At 41.3% G+C, this 12477-nt stretch overlaps 1 protein-coding gene across 1 annotated transcript in view; it reads left to right on the plus strand.

The window, feature by feature from the left end:
* The first annotated feature begins 6104 nt into the window (after positions 1-6104).
* Positions 6105-12477, plus strand: part of LOC116509019 (F-actin-monooxygenase MICAL1-like) — a 53460-nt gene continuing 47087 nt past the window's right edge. The window contains 1 exon segment of the mRNA XM_032217897.1: positions 6105-6420. The gene's annotated coding sequence lies outside the window, so the exon portion shown is untranslated.

A 12477-nucleotide genomic window follows, 5' to 3' on the forward strand; every position in this document is an offset into this window, starting at 1 on the left:
ATTGACAGCTGATTTGTCTGAATGCTGAGCTTCCAAGAATTCCTAAAATTTATAGATTTATTTTATAATTTAACATAGAATATAGTACTCTAACAGCCACTATGTTTGACAGATGGGCAGAAGACTAGCAGAGTGCATCCATGAACATAGCTTCAACCATAGCTTCAACTGGGAAATTGTGAGCATCTAGATTCTAGACCAAGCTAAATCCAAAAATGCTAAGGAATCCTTGAAAGCTTGGCATTCAGACAAATCAGCCATATAAAAACAAACTGTATTTGCATACCATTCAAATGAAAGGAAGGAAGGAAGGAAGGAAAGAAAGAAGAAAGAAAAAGAACAGATGTTTTCTCTTCAGCAGCTATCACACACATAATCAGGGATGAATATCAAACAATCAAACACAAAACAATACCCTAATCAAGGAACTACCAAGAAGAAAACCATAACTCCCCACCACATTGGCAGGGCAAGCTACTGTATATAAACAGGAAGTAAACCCCAAACTCAATAGCACTGATGGTGTTAGCTAGTTGGGTAATGAAATATCTGCCAGCAAACAGCCAAGCTCAGAGAACACCAAGAACTCCACCTATGAATATATTTTGTGGTTTGAGCTACAGGTCTGAAATTTTCATTCTGAGATAAGATAACAGCTTTAATATTTAGTTGCACTAAATGACTGTTTTACAATGTATTCTTGGCAGGGTCAAAAAATCTAAATTGGAGATTTGCAGAGCCTGGTTTTCTATACCCATATACTACTGGGTTTCATTATGGATGTTTGTCTTGGGGATTGCTTGCCTTGTTCTAATCTGGATCCTGGAGCTGCAGAAGCAATGTTCATTTACAGCCTCTGATTGTTAGACACAGAAGGCACATAACTTTGCATCATCAGACTTATGGAAAAATAAAAACGGGAAACAATATGAATGTCTTTTTGTGATCACTGGGCCCTAAGGGCCTGAGACATCGTTCTACTCAGTCTGACCAGGCCCTAAGACATGGTCCCATCCTACTGAAATGTCCTGGAAATCCTCACAAATAGTTACGCATTTGAATGAATTCAAGTATGGAGTCTTCTGAAGGTGATATAGTTTTAGCTCGGCAAGTATAATATCTTTGCTAAGTAATAGCAATAGCACTTAGACTTATATACCGCTTTACAGTGCTTTTCACCCATCTCTAAGGAGTTTACAGAGTCAGCCTATTGCCCCCAACAACCTGGATCCTCATTTTACTGACCTCAGAAGGATGGAAGGCTGAGTCAACCTTGAGCCTGGTGAAATTCGAACTGTCAAATTGCAGGCAGCTGGCAGCCAGCAGAAGTAGCCTGCAATACTGAATTCTAACCAGTGCGCCCCCGTGGCTCAAGAGATACTTATAATGGGTTAATGCTTACAACTCTTTATTAATATATTCCTATATAATGTGAATAATTGTCATTGCCTAAAAAGGGATGTTCTTGGGTTTTTAACAGGAAGGTTTTTCGTATTCAAGATGCTAGAAACATGTCATTGCATACATTACAGTCCTGGGATTAAAACAATCTTTGAAATGGAACCTCCATATGAGAGTGATACACATACACTTCTCTGTTGCTGCACCGGCCCTGTGGAACGATCTACCTGCAGAGATCTGGACCCTTACTACTCCCCCGGCCTTCCGTAAAGCCGTCAAGACCTGGCTGTTCCAGCAGGCCTGGGGCTGTTGATTGATATCCATCTTAGATGGAATGGGTGATGTGAATTTTAATATTGTATTTTTATTTTTATTTTTAAATTTTAAATGTTTCTTTGTCTTGTGAGCCGCCCAGAGTCCCAATGGGAGTGGGCGGCATACAAATTCTATTAAACTTGGAAACTTGGAAACATCAAAGTCACAGATGAGGAAATGTGCTGAGCAACATTCCTTCCCACTAATGTGTGGCAATGACGCTTGCCCAGCACATAATGGCAATAACAATATTTGAGAAGGAGAAAAATAAACGGTTTCATTATTTGCAAACCGAAGGCTATAACCCTTTCATATTTGGAAAACTACATGAGACTGAAGCAAAGGTACATGCATAGGATTGGAGTTCAAGAATAGCAGAGAGTTTTGTCTCACCTGACAAAATTCTGAACGTAACAGGGTGGGACTGAGAATGGATGCCCTTCCCATTTGACTAATGCCACAACATTTATGCTGTTAAAATTTGGAACCATTTCTTATTTACCTGAGCAATGGATGCAAATAAAATGATGAAAAACCGCTGAGAGTCAACAAAGCTTATCAGAGGCATTGACTGACATATCAACTGTAAACCAAGCACACTTTCCAGAACTGGAACTAAGCACTTGGTTTGGGGGTGCTATAGGTTATGTTGAAATGTTAACAGCATATTCTTATAGTATGGCTATTTCTAAGCCTGGTTGGAAACCAGATTAATTATTTTTATTTTTATTACAAAACAAGAAGCCAAGACAGAATAGCTATATTGTATTTTGTTTCTATTGTGGCTGAACCTGCCTCTGGATTTGCTGAGATATAAACAACTTATCTCTGCAAATTTCGGGAATTGTCCCACCATGATTGGAGAGTATCAGGGTTGCTGATTGTTGCTAAGAAAATGGTGGCTTTCATCCTTGTTACAAGTGTGATTCATTACAATAAATAAATAGAAGCAAAAATATACAACTCTCAAACCCCTTCCTCTCTTGTAATGTTAGATCTACTAAAACAGATGTGATGAATGCTGTTGTTTAAATGTGGTCTCCAAGAATTAGGAGACTATAGGAATGGAAGACTAATCTTTTGATACATGCAAATATGAGATGGAAATATACAACTGAAGTCCTGTTCCAATCTGTAGAAGCCATTTGGGCTGGAAGAAACTTCTTGAAGCTAAACCCAAGGCAGAACTGCTATCTGCCCATTGAGGTTCTTGGTCGATTCCACTAACATCTCTCAAAGTGGTAGCTGGGGAAGCAGATCCATAACTTGGAACGTGGCTGCAGATGTGCTAGTTGAAACCCTACCTAGAGCAAAAGACCCCATCAACAATCAGCTTTGCTTTTAGGACTGTTTGATTGAACTACAGTAATGCACTCTACAAGGGTCTGTTTTTAAAGACCACTCTGGAAATACAGTTGGTACATCATCTTTGTTTGCTAACGAGAACTAGACACTGCAAACATATTACATCTCTATTTTTGTTCCTGTGCTGATTGCCATTAGGTTCTTGAGTGCGACATAAAGGGCTGACTATAATTACGGTTTATTAGGATTTGTATGCCACCCACTCTCGAGAGACTAAGGGCGGCTTACAGATAAAAGCAGGAAGGGGGAACATATAAAAATTAAAAAACAGACATTAAAATTTCACAACATTCATATAGCTTAGAGTGGGGCTGGATAAATCAACAGCCCCAGGCCTGCCGGAACAGCCAGGTCTTAATCACTTTGCGGAAGGCCAGAACAGTAGTAAGGGTCTGGATCTCCATGGGGAGATCGTTCCTTAGGGCCGGAGCAGCTACAGAGAAGGCCCTTCTCCGGGGAGTCGCCAGCCAACATTGACCGGCAGATGGAATCCGGAGGAGGCCTAGTCTGTGTGATCTTATAGGTCTGTGGGAGGTCTATAAAGCCTTATATGCCTAGGAAGCAGGGCACCTTCAGACCATCTTCTTAAACTAAAATCAATTTACCCGATATGCACTAAATGGAGGAGATTGTTGGTAAAACCATGTCATTAAAATGGGTGGATGGGTGCTGAGGTTATGAAGAGGTGTTTCCTTAGTTAATGGAAGAGTCCTCCAAAGAAGGTAGGCCATCTCATGTCCATGTTGAGTTTCCAGAAATGAGTCAAAACAGAGCTCTTCTAGAAATGACACAAAAATGGCACAAAAATATGTCAAGGCATGCTGCACAGATGTAATATTGATCATCACTGATATCCTTTCATTTATCAAGTCCTCTTCTAAAACCATTGAACATAGTGGTTATCACCTCTGCCTTGAAATAGTCAATTCCAAATTAATTGTGCTGGATGAAATATTTCTGCCTTTTCTGAATCTCCTTCTATTCAGTTTCGTTGGATGATCTTTGGTTCTGGTGTTTTAACAGAAGAAGGAAATGTATGATTGTATGCTATACAATCACATGGTCTCTCCATCAGTCATATTTTTCCAGGCTAAAGAATCCAATCCCAAATATTCTAACTTTTCTGCATAAGAATGATGTCTGAGCCTCTTGATTGTTAAAACTAAAGCAACAAATAATATTGAAGAGATCAGGAGATACAGTGGTGATTTACTGTACACACACACACACAAACATATAAATTTGGAAAAAGGTATTCTAGCTAATATATTTTTCCAACTCTACCATTGAACGTTCTTTTCAAAGCTACTTATGGTTTTGTCTGCCTGTATTCTGGCAGAATATATTCTGTAGTTTTATTACATAAAAGTATAAATGGATATTATTCATACAGCTCGAATATCTTTTGACTATCACTTTGGAGATTTAGAAACAAACGTTTGACTCTTGAAAACATAATACAATCTCAGAAGTCAGATATTGACCAACATCAAGGTTTGGAATGCAAATATTTTACTTGCATGACGGTGTTTCATTTCTTGATTAGCTTAAATAATATCTTATAGAACATGTGCTTATTTTGCATGTTATAAAATTCAGTTATGTACAGTGCTATCTTTGGTTAGAGGTTTCAATTTTTTTTAACTATATGACTCAAACAAGTGCTTGAGGCTAAAGAAAAAGAATGTTGCTTCTTATGATACTAAAAATGCTAAGAAATTCTGCTTTCATCTCTTTTTCTCTTTGCTATATTGATTTTGAATTTCCTGTATTGTACTGCAGCCCATCACAATGACCACATGCCCTAAGATTAAGCTGAACTATTTCTGGCTAGTGCCTTTAATTTTTCCTGGGAAAGAATGCTGTCAGTGCCTTGCACCCAAATGGAATCTAAATTCTAACAGTGACTAGCACTGATGATATTCAGTCATGAGTAATGAAACGTCTACAAGAAAAAAAAACCAAACTCAGAGAACACCAAGTTCTATCAAGTTCTAACAGTGCGTGAAGGTGGTTTCACATATACAGGAAATGGTTTGTAATATCTATTGCTCCGTTCTCAGTATTGGGCAAGAAAGAGGGAAGTGTGGTGCATTTTGTCGCTCTCCGCGATCAGGAAGTGCAACTGTTTATTATTTGTTCCACACGTGATCAGTTCTTTAAAACCACTTCTTTTTTATCCTGTTTATACTTCGTCTTCTTCCCTTACAGATCTCCAGATGGAGCCCGGTAAAACTAAACTATAAACCGGTTAAACGGATTAATCTTATTCAAAAGAGGAAGATCTCATTTCTTTTTCTCAAGTCAGAAATGGAATCCCGAGTTTTCTAAGAGTTTGAGAAACTGGGGGAGAGGGAGGCGAATGTTCATTTGAACCCCCCTCCCCACTTCAATATGTAGAACACAACAGAATAAGAGAGTTGGAAGGGACCTTGTAGGTCATCTAGTCCAACCCCCACCCCGCCCAAGCGGGAGACCCTACACCAATTCTGACAGGTGACAATCCAGTCTCTTGAAAGCTTCCAGTGTTGAAGCTCCCACAGCTTCTATTTTTTACCAGTGCATTGTCCACCCTCTCCTTTTCGTTTTCAATATAATGTACTGTAGGAAGGAGGAAGCCTGAAATATTGGCTTAAGAGTCTTGGAGTTATTCTTTAATTGATTCGTTGAAATGAATAGTGTAGTGGCGATCGGGCGGTCTCTTTTAAGCACCGAGCCACGTTTTCCTGAGAGGCATCGCAACGGCGAGTCCCTCTTCTCCCTCCCCCTTTTCCAACGGCTCTATCGTCGTTAAAAGGGGGCAGCAGCCCACCTCCAAAAAAGGGTTCTTGGAGATCATCGGACGCCTCCCAGGCTCCGTCTGCTCTGCGAGAGAGCGCGATAAACCCACTCAGACCCACGGCACCAATTACGCCTTCAGGGTCCAGCCCACGTCGCTCAGGGACTTTTGAAACGCCCGGCGGCCGGGAAGCCCCGCCTTCGCGGCGATGTGGCTCCCGTCCTCTCTCAGTCCGTGCCCGATGCTCTCCTCCTTCCGTCTGTTTCTTGCGGAGCTGGGGTGGGAACCGCTCCTTTTTTTCTCCCTTTCCCTTCCTGCCCCAGAAGGGCAAGAGGCACCTTGGCTGCGCGGGGATTCCTCGAACATCCTGCCGCCCAGCAGCTCCTCTCAGCCGAGAGTGGAGTCCCCGCGGCGGAAGAAGCGGCGCCCGGCGCTACTCCAGCCCTCCCCCGCCCCCCAAGGAGAACCGGCGGGAAGAGAGGGGCTTTTCCGTCGTTTGCCGGACTGGCGAGGAAGGGCCGCGTCTTTTGTGCGCTTCTGCCTCGCCGGAACGACCGCGGGTAGGTCTGGCCGTGGAGTGAATTGGGTAGCCTGGGATATGAATCGGCAATAAAACAGGGTATCGCTAAGCATATGCAGAGTGCTCGGCTCTCTTCCCCCGCTTTCGCCTTCCCACACCAAACAAAGGCAGGGGCGGAAGACCCTTTTCCTCGCAGGGCAAGGGAGGTTGGCCACGATGAGGGGAAATCTAAAGAACTGGAAGGTTTCTAAGAGTTGAATTAAAGATGAAGGTCTTTGTAGGCATAGAGGACTCACACCCTTCTTAGTAGATTCGTGGGCGGGGATTGATGATACATCGCTGCTGGTTGATAAAGCACAGACTTTGGATCGCACCCGGATGTTTGTTTTTTTAAAAAATAATTTTATTTTTATTACATAGACAACATCACATAACAATAGAAAAAAAAACAGAGGGAAAAGGAGAGAAAAAAGGGAAAAAAAGACAACCCCCCCCCATCATCACATACAATATGTCCTTTGATCACAGGTGCATCCCTACTACGTTTCCCCCCATATACACATCCCGTATCTCTCTGTTGTATATTTAATAGACACCACAATAACCTAGGGTTTAAAAAAAAGGGGGGGGAGACAAAAAGACAAAAAAATATATGTTATAACTGGATTTTTTAATTCAGCAGAAGCATAAAAAATGACTTGATGTTGTGTTGTATTAGCCTCTATGGCCGGCTAGGAGCCCTCCAGTCTAGTAAGGATGGGAAGTGTTGGTCAACACTGGCTTTAAAGAGAAGTTAGATCTGCGGACTGACTCCTCATGTATTTCCTCCTTTGTCAGAGAATTGAAATACTACAGCAATTGATTGAATTTCTGCGCAACTATAAAAACCTTCTCTTCAAGCTGTTATTATCTAGAACTCAACTCCTGGCTTCAATCTTGGCAGATCTTCGCTTTGCCAATTGGCCAATTCTTGCAAGCATTTGAATCTGGAACAAAAACTCTGGTAGAGAGTTTGACACTGCTGCTGAATCTCTATGCCTGGAGAAGTGGTCCTCAAGGTACAGAGATAATTAAGGCACTAAATCCCATCGACAGCTTTCAACAGAGAGCCTTTTAAAATTCATTTCATTTTGACATTTTATTTTTTTAAAGATTTGTGTGGCTGCCCGTCTTAAAACACAACTCTGTGTGGCTCACAATGCTCAATTTTCAGTAAAGCTAGACAATGAGAGAGGAAAGATACAGTTATTGTGTATCCACAATAAATCCACAATCCAGATTTATTCATTTGTTGGTTCTGCTACCTTATTTTGCACTATGGGTAGTTCTCGACTTACAACAGTTCATTTAGTGACTGTTCAAAGTTACAATAACCCTGAAAAAAGTAACTTATGACCATTTTCTACACTTATGACTGTTGCAGCATCTCCATGGTCACGTGATTTACATTCAGATGCTTGACTCACATGTATGACTGTTGCAGTGTCCTGGGGCCATGTGATTCCCTTTTGCGAGTTTCTGACAAGCAAAGTCACTGGGGAAACCAGATTCACTTAACAAATGTGTGACTAATTTAAGAACTGTAGTGATTCACTTAACAAATATGGGGAGAAAAGTAATAAAACGGGGCAAAACTCAACAAATTTCTCACCTAGCATTATAAATTTTGGGCTCAATTGTGGTCGTAAGTTGAGGACAACCTGTATATTGTTTGTATCTGAATTTACATTAGCAGGGGTTAGGCTAACACATGTAAATTATGATTTGTTTAACCATGATTTACTGAATAAACTAACTTCACTGAGTGACATGATATACTAAGGCTAAACCAGTATTTGCAAACCACTGACTGGTTTTATTTGATATCCCAAGCTGAGAAAATACACTTTGCCATGTAGTAAACCCAATCAGTGAGCAGCTACATCTTCTGCACCCCTTGGCAGCAAAAGCTTAAGAAAGTTGGCACATACACTTCCTTCCTCTTGGGCTCTGGAAACTTAGATACTGAACTGAGATGAAGCTTATCTTTCATCTGCTGCTCTTTAGCTCTTGTAAACAGAAAAAAAGAGACTTGATCCTAATGATATAATTTCCGTTGTTGCCTTCCTGAAGCTAGTTGGATCTCATCATTCCCCATCTAGTATGGGCATTTCAGCTTCCTCAGAAACTGGTGTGTGTTTGTGTGTGTGTGTGTGGTGTGTGTGTGTGTGTGTGTAACTCCAGCTCCCTCTTAACCATCTTGCCAAGTGCACACTTTTTAATACTGCAGCTAAAGGGTGGTGTCAAAAGGCAAGGCTGTAAGGCTTATAGCAGATCTTGCTTCAGTGTCTGAACCTGCTAATTGGTGTTAGATTTTCCAGGAAGTGCTATAGAAAAACAATTAAGTTCAATTAAAGAGTACCTCTGCTGAATCCTTGATGTGGCCAGTTGCAATGCAAAGGGTAAAGCTCCGATCCCTTGAACTCACTTGAAATCACACTTGGCCAAATTGATAGCATTAGGACCAAGTGAATGATCATCTGAATTATTTCTTTTGTATATTGCCCTTTGGGATCTTCTACAGAAAAATGATGGTTATGGGAAGCATTGCCTACTAACTTATAAGCTTTGATAAGACAACAGATCTCTAAAACTGCATTGGGTTGTATTGAGATTATAACTTCTGTGCTAACTTGAAATTTTGTATACTTGGATATCAATGAATTGGGAAGGTATTAAGTTGAGCCAACTGTTGTAAAAGTTGCATTCTAGATTCACTTGATTATTTTTTTATCCTAGGATTTCAACAGTCTGGTTAATGTATCTGTGATGCAGGTTAAATTTATTTCTAAACTTAACTTGCCTCCAAGTAAACTAGAAGTGTTGGCTATGCCTTGATCCTATGCCCTGTCTTGTTTGCACTCTGAAAAGAGTGTAGGAAGGAAAAACTGGTTATCTTGTATCTGTGCCGTCATCACTGGATAAATGAAGAGGAAACTCAGTGAAGGCTCAGTATCAGTGATCTAATGATGACAAAGAATAATTACTTGAAGAAAATATGAGGAAAAAGATCAGAAACTGGAATTTCTGTCCTGAAGTTCTTTTGGATAGAATTTGGGACATTTAGAAAACTTTTTCCTTCTTCCATGGTTATCCATAATTAATTTTGTCAGCTTGTGACCATAGTTGAGCCCAAAGTTTCTGTTGCTAAGCAAGACCATTGTTCAGTGAGGTTTGCCCCATTTTACAACAGCTTTTAACTGAGTTTGACTTTCTCATAGACTTTCTTTGTCGGATAATCGCAAAAGGTGATCATGTCATTTTTTCAGTGCCATTGTAACTTTAAACGGTGACTAAATGACTAGTTGTAAGTCGAGGTCTACCTGTAAAAAAGTTTACAGATAAAGGTTCTAAGGTTGGTTTGTCTGACACCAAGAAGTTACTCTCAACTCCTGATAACTACATAGAGTCGTACTGGCAATCAGCGAAGAGACTGCAACATTGGTATAGGGTGTTTCTATGCCTATCAGCAGATCGGCTGATCACTGCTGGATGATCTTCAAAGGAGGTCCCATCAACAGCATATTTCAGAAGTCTAAGCGAGAGATGACAAGGGCATGAGAGACTGTAGCAAGATTCCCTGCTCTGGGTTTAGTCTTAACTGACCCACCAGCCCAAACTAAGCAAAGGTCTCACTTTGCTCTAGTAGGAGCCATGATAGTGGTGGGATTCAATTTTTTTTACTACTGGTTCTGAGGGTATGGCTTGGTGGGTATGGCACAGTGGTGAGTTCTGGCCAGTATGACTTGGTATGGCCGTACTGGTAGTAGTCGGGAGTAGCGTCCACCGTACCGGTACAGTGGCTCATTTGGTCCACCTGCCCACCTGCTTTCCATACCTATTTTTAAGGCAACCGGGCCAATTGCGCACATGTGCACAGCGTGCGGCGCCTGCATGACCTCCAACAAGCAGCTGGGTGTCACAGGGGCAGTGGAGTGTGCATGCGTGCGCAGCACACGTCCGGCGTGTGCACAGCACACATTTGGCGTGTGCACGAATGGACCATGAGCAGCGTACCGGTAGCGAAGGTAACAGCAACCCACCACTTGTGTGGCATGGCTTGGTGGGCATGGCAGGAGAAGGATACTGTAAAATCTCCATTCCTTCCCGATCAGCTGGGATTCAGGAGGAAGAGAATAGATGGGGGCTGACTCAGAGGTGGCATTTACTGGATCTATGAATTACTCAAAATTTCTGCTACCGGTTCTCCAGAACTGGTTAGAACCTGTTGAATACCACCTCTGAGCCATGAGTCCAGAAGACCCTCCAGATCATGGACCTGCTTTTTCAGTGCTAGTGCTATCCGGTAAAGAGACACCACTGGATTGGAAATCCCAGTGAATAAACAGTAATTTCTTCTTACTAAGATTCAATTTAAGCCTGTTCTCATCCGTCTAGATTCTTATAGTCTCATGCAGGACTTCAATGACATCACCAGTGCGGTCTAGGGGAGTGATATAATATAAAGCTGGGTATCATCAGCATGGAGAAGATCTATATATGTGTTCACTAGGCATTGAAAATGATTTGATAGCACGTAATCAATCAGTAGCATGTTGATTACAGCAAATCTTCAGAGACCTCATCCAGTGCCTTTCTGTAAATATTAGCTTGGATGGGAAGAGAACCAATCCTTGGGCATCCAACAAGGAAATAGCTATTGGGCCCGTCTTCACCACACCCCCAAATAGGAACCACCCACAAGGGATGGAATGGAATCTCTGCAACAGGCTGCCTCCAAGCTCTTCCTCCTACAGGGAGTCCAGAAGGATGCTGTGATTAATAGTATCAAATGCAGCTGAGAGATCAGAAAAAGAGTAGACCCCATTTCCCAATAAAAGTAATCTACTAGTGCAGCCAATGCCATTTCTTCTGCATCCAATCCTGAATCTTGATTCTAGACAATCATGGTGACCCTTTAATTCTAAGGTACTCCATAACTGCTTCCCTATCACTGCCTCACCTTTCCCCAAAACGGAAATTTGGAGATCAGATGATAATTGTCCAGTACGTCCAAATCCAAAGAGGGCTTAAGAAAGGGGATTCACCAGAGCCTCTTTCAAAGCCCCTAGTAGCAGGTCCTTCCAGAATGAAGTGTCAATATGTTTACCAGATCCAGAGAATTCCCTCCCCCTTAGAAGCAAGAGGGGCAGAGATTCAGTCTGCAGGTAGCAGAGGATACCTGAGAGAATACCATAGCCAGTTAACTGATGATCAGAGGGCAAAAGGAATCCCAGTAACCAAGCAATATGACATCCTGGATCCTGTCTATCTAGAGTCAAGAACCAATCTGGATTACTTTTAGCAAAATCTTGCATTTACATCATCTGGGCCTGAGCCCTTGATGTTGGTTCTTTCCAAACAGGAAATTGACCTCCTGAAGCAAGGCCGTAACATGCTAAGGCAATAAGAGCAAAGAAATAGTGGTGTTTCACCTCTTACCACACACATGGGCATGTACTTATGCTCAGTCAAATTCACCTCTTGAGTTTCTGCATCAGTGCTCTGGATGTCACCTCTATTACTCCTGCAGGCTGTTTGTAATCCAGATTGCAGAGCTGCACCCAGGCATTTTCTTCCAAAAGTAGTAAGAAAAATGACTTGATGTCACGATTAATTACCTTCTATGATAGATTACCAGCCCTCATGTACAGGAAAAGGTTGATCTCACTCAATTAATAGGTTTTTTTTTTAATGATGGTGACTTGCTATTTTATCACTTTTCCAATATGGGAAGACCATTCCTATATTACTTATATCCAGTAATTTTGTAATTCTGGCACATCCTCTTTCCTTATTTTCTCTCTTCCACTCCTTAGATAACTAGGTTATTTCCATAAATAATCATAGATAAGACTTGTAACCTGCCTCTCCCAATGGGACGGGTAGATATAACTTTGGAGACGCAGTTCATCAAATAACTTATTGGGTTTATAATAATCAAGAAAGTAAATTTTGGAAGCTCTAGATAACTACTGCAGTTTAACTTTTGCTTTTTTTTTTCCTTTCGGAAAATTCTAATTGAGTAGAAGTGAAAATATTCCCTTCTTCTGATGAT

This window comes from Thamnophis elegans, chromosome 5 (assembly GCF_009769535.1).
Source record: "Thamnophis elegans isolate rThaEle1 chromosome 5, rThaEle1.pri, whole genome shotgun sequence".
NCBI lineage: Eukaryota > Metazoa > Chordata > Lepidosauria > Squamata > Colubridae > Thamnophis > Thamnophis elegans.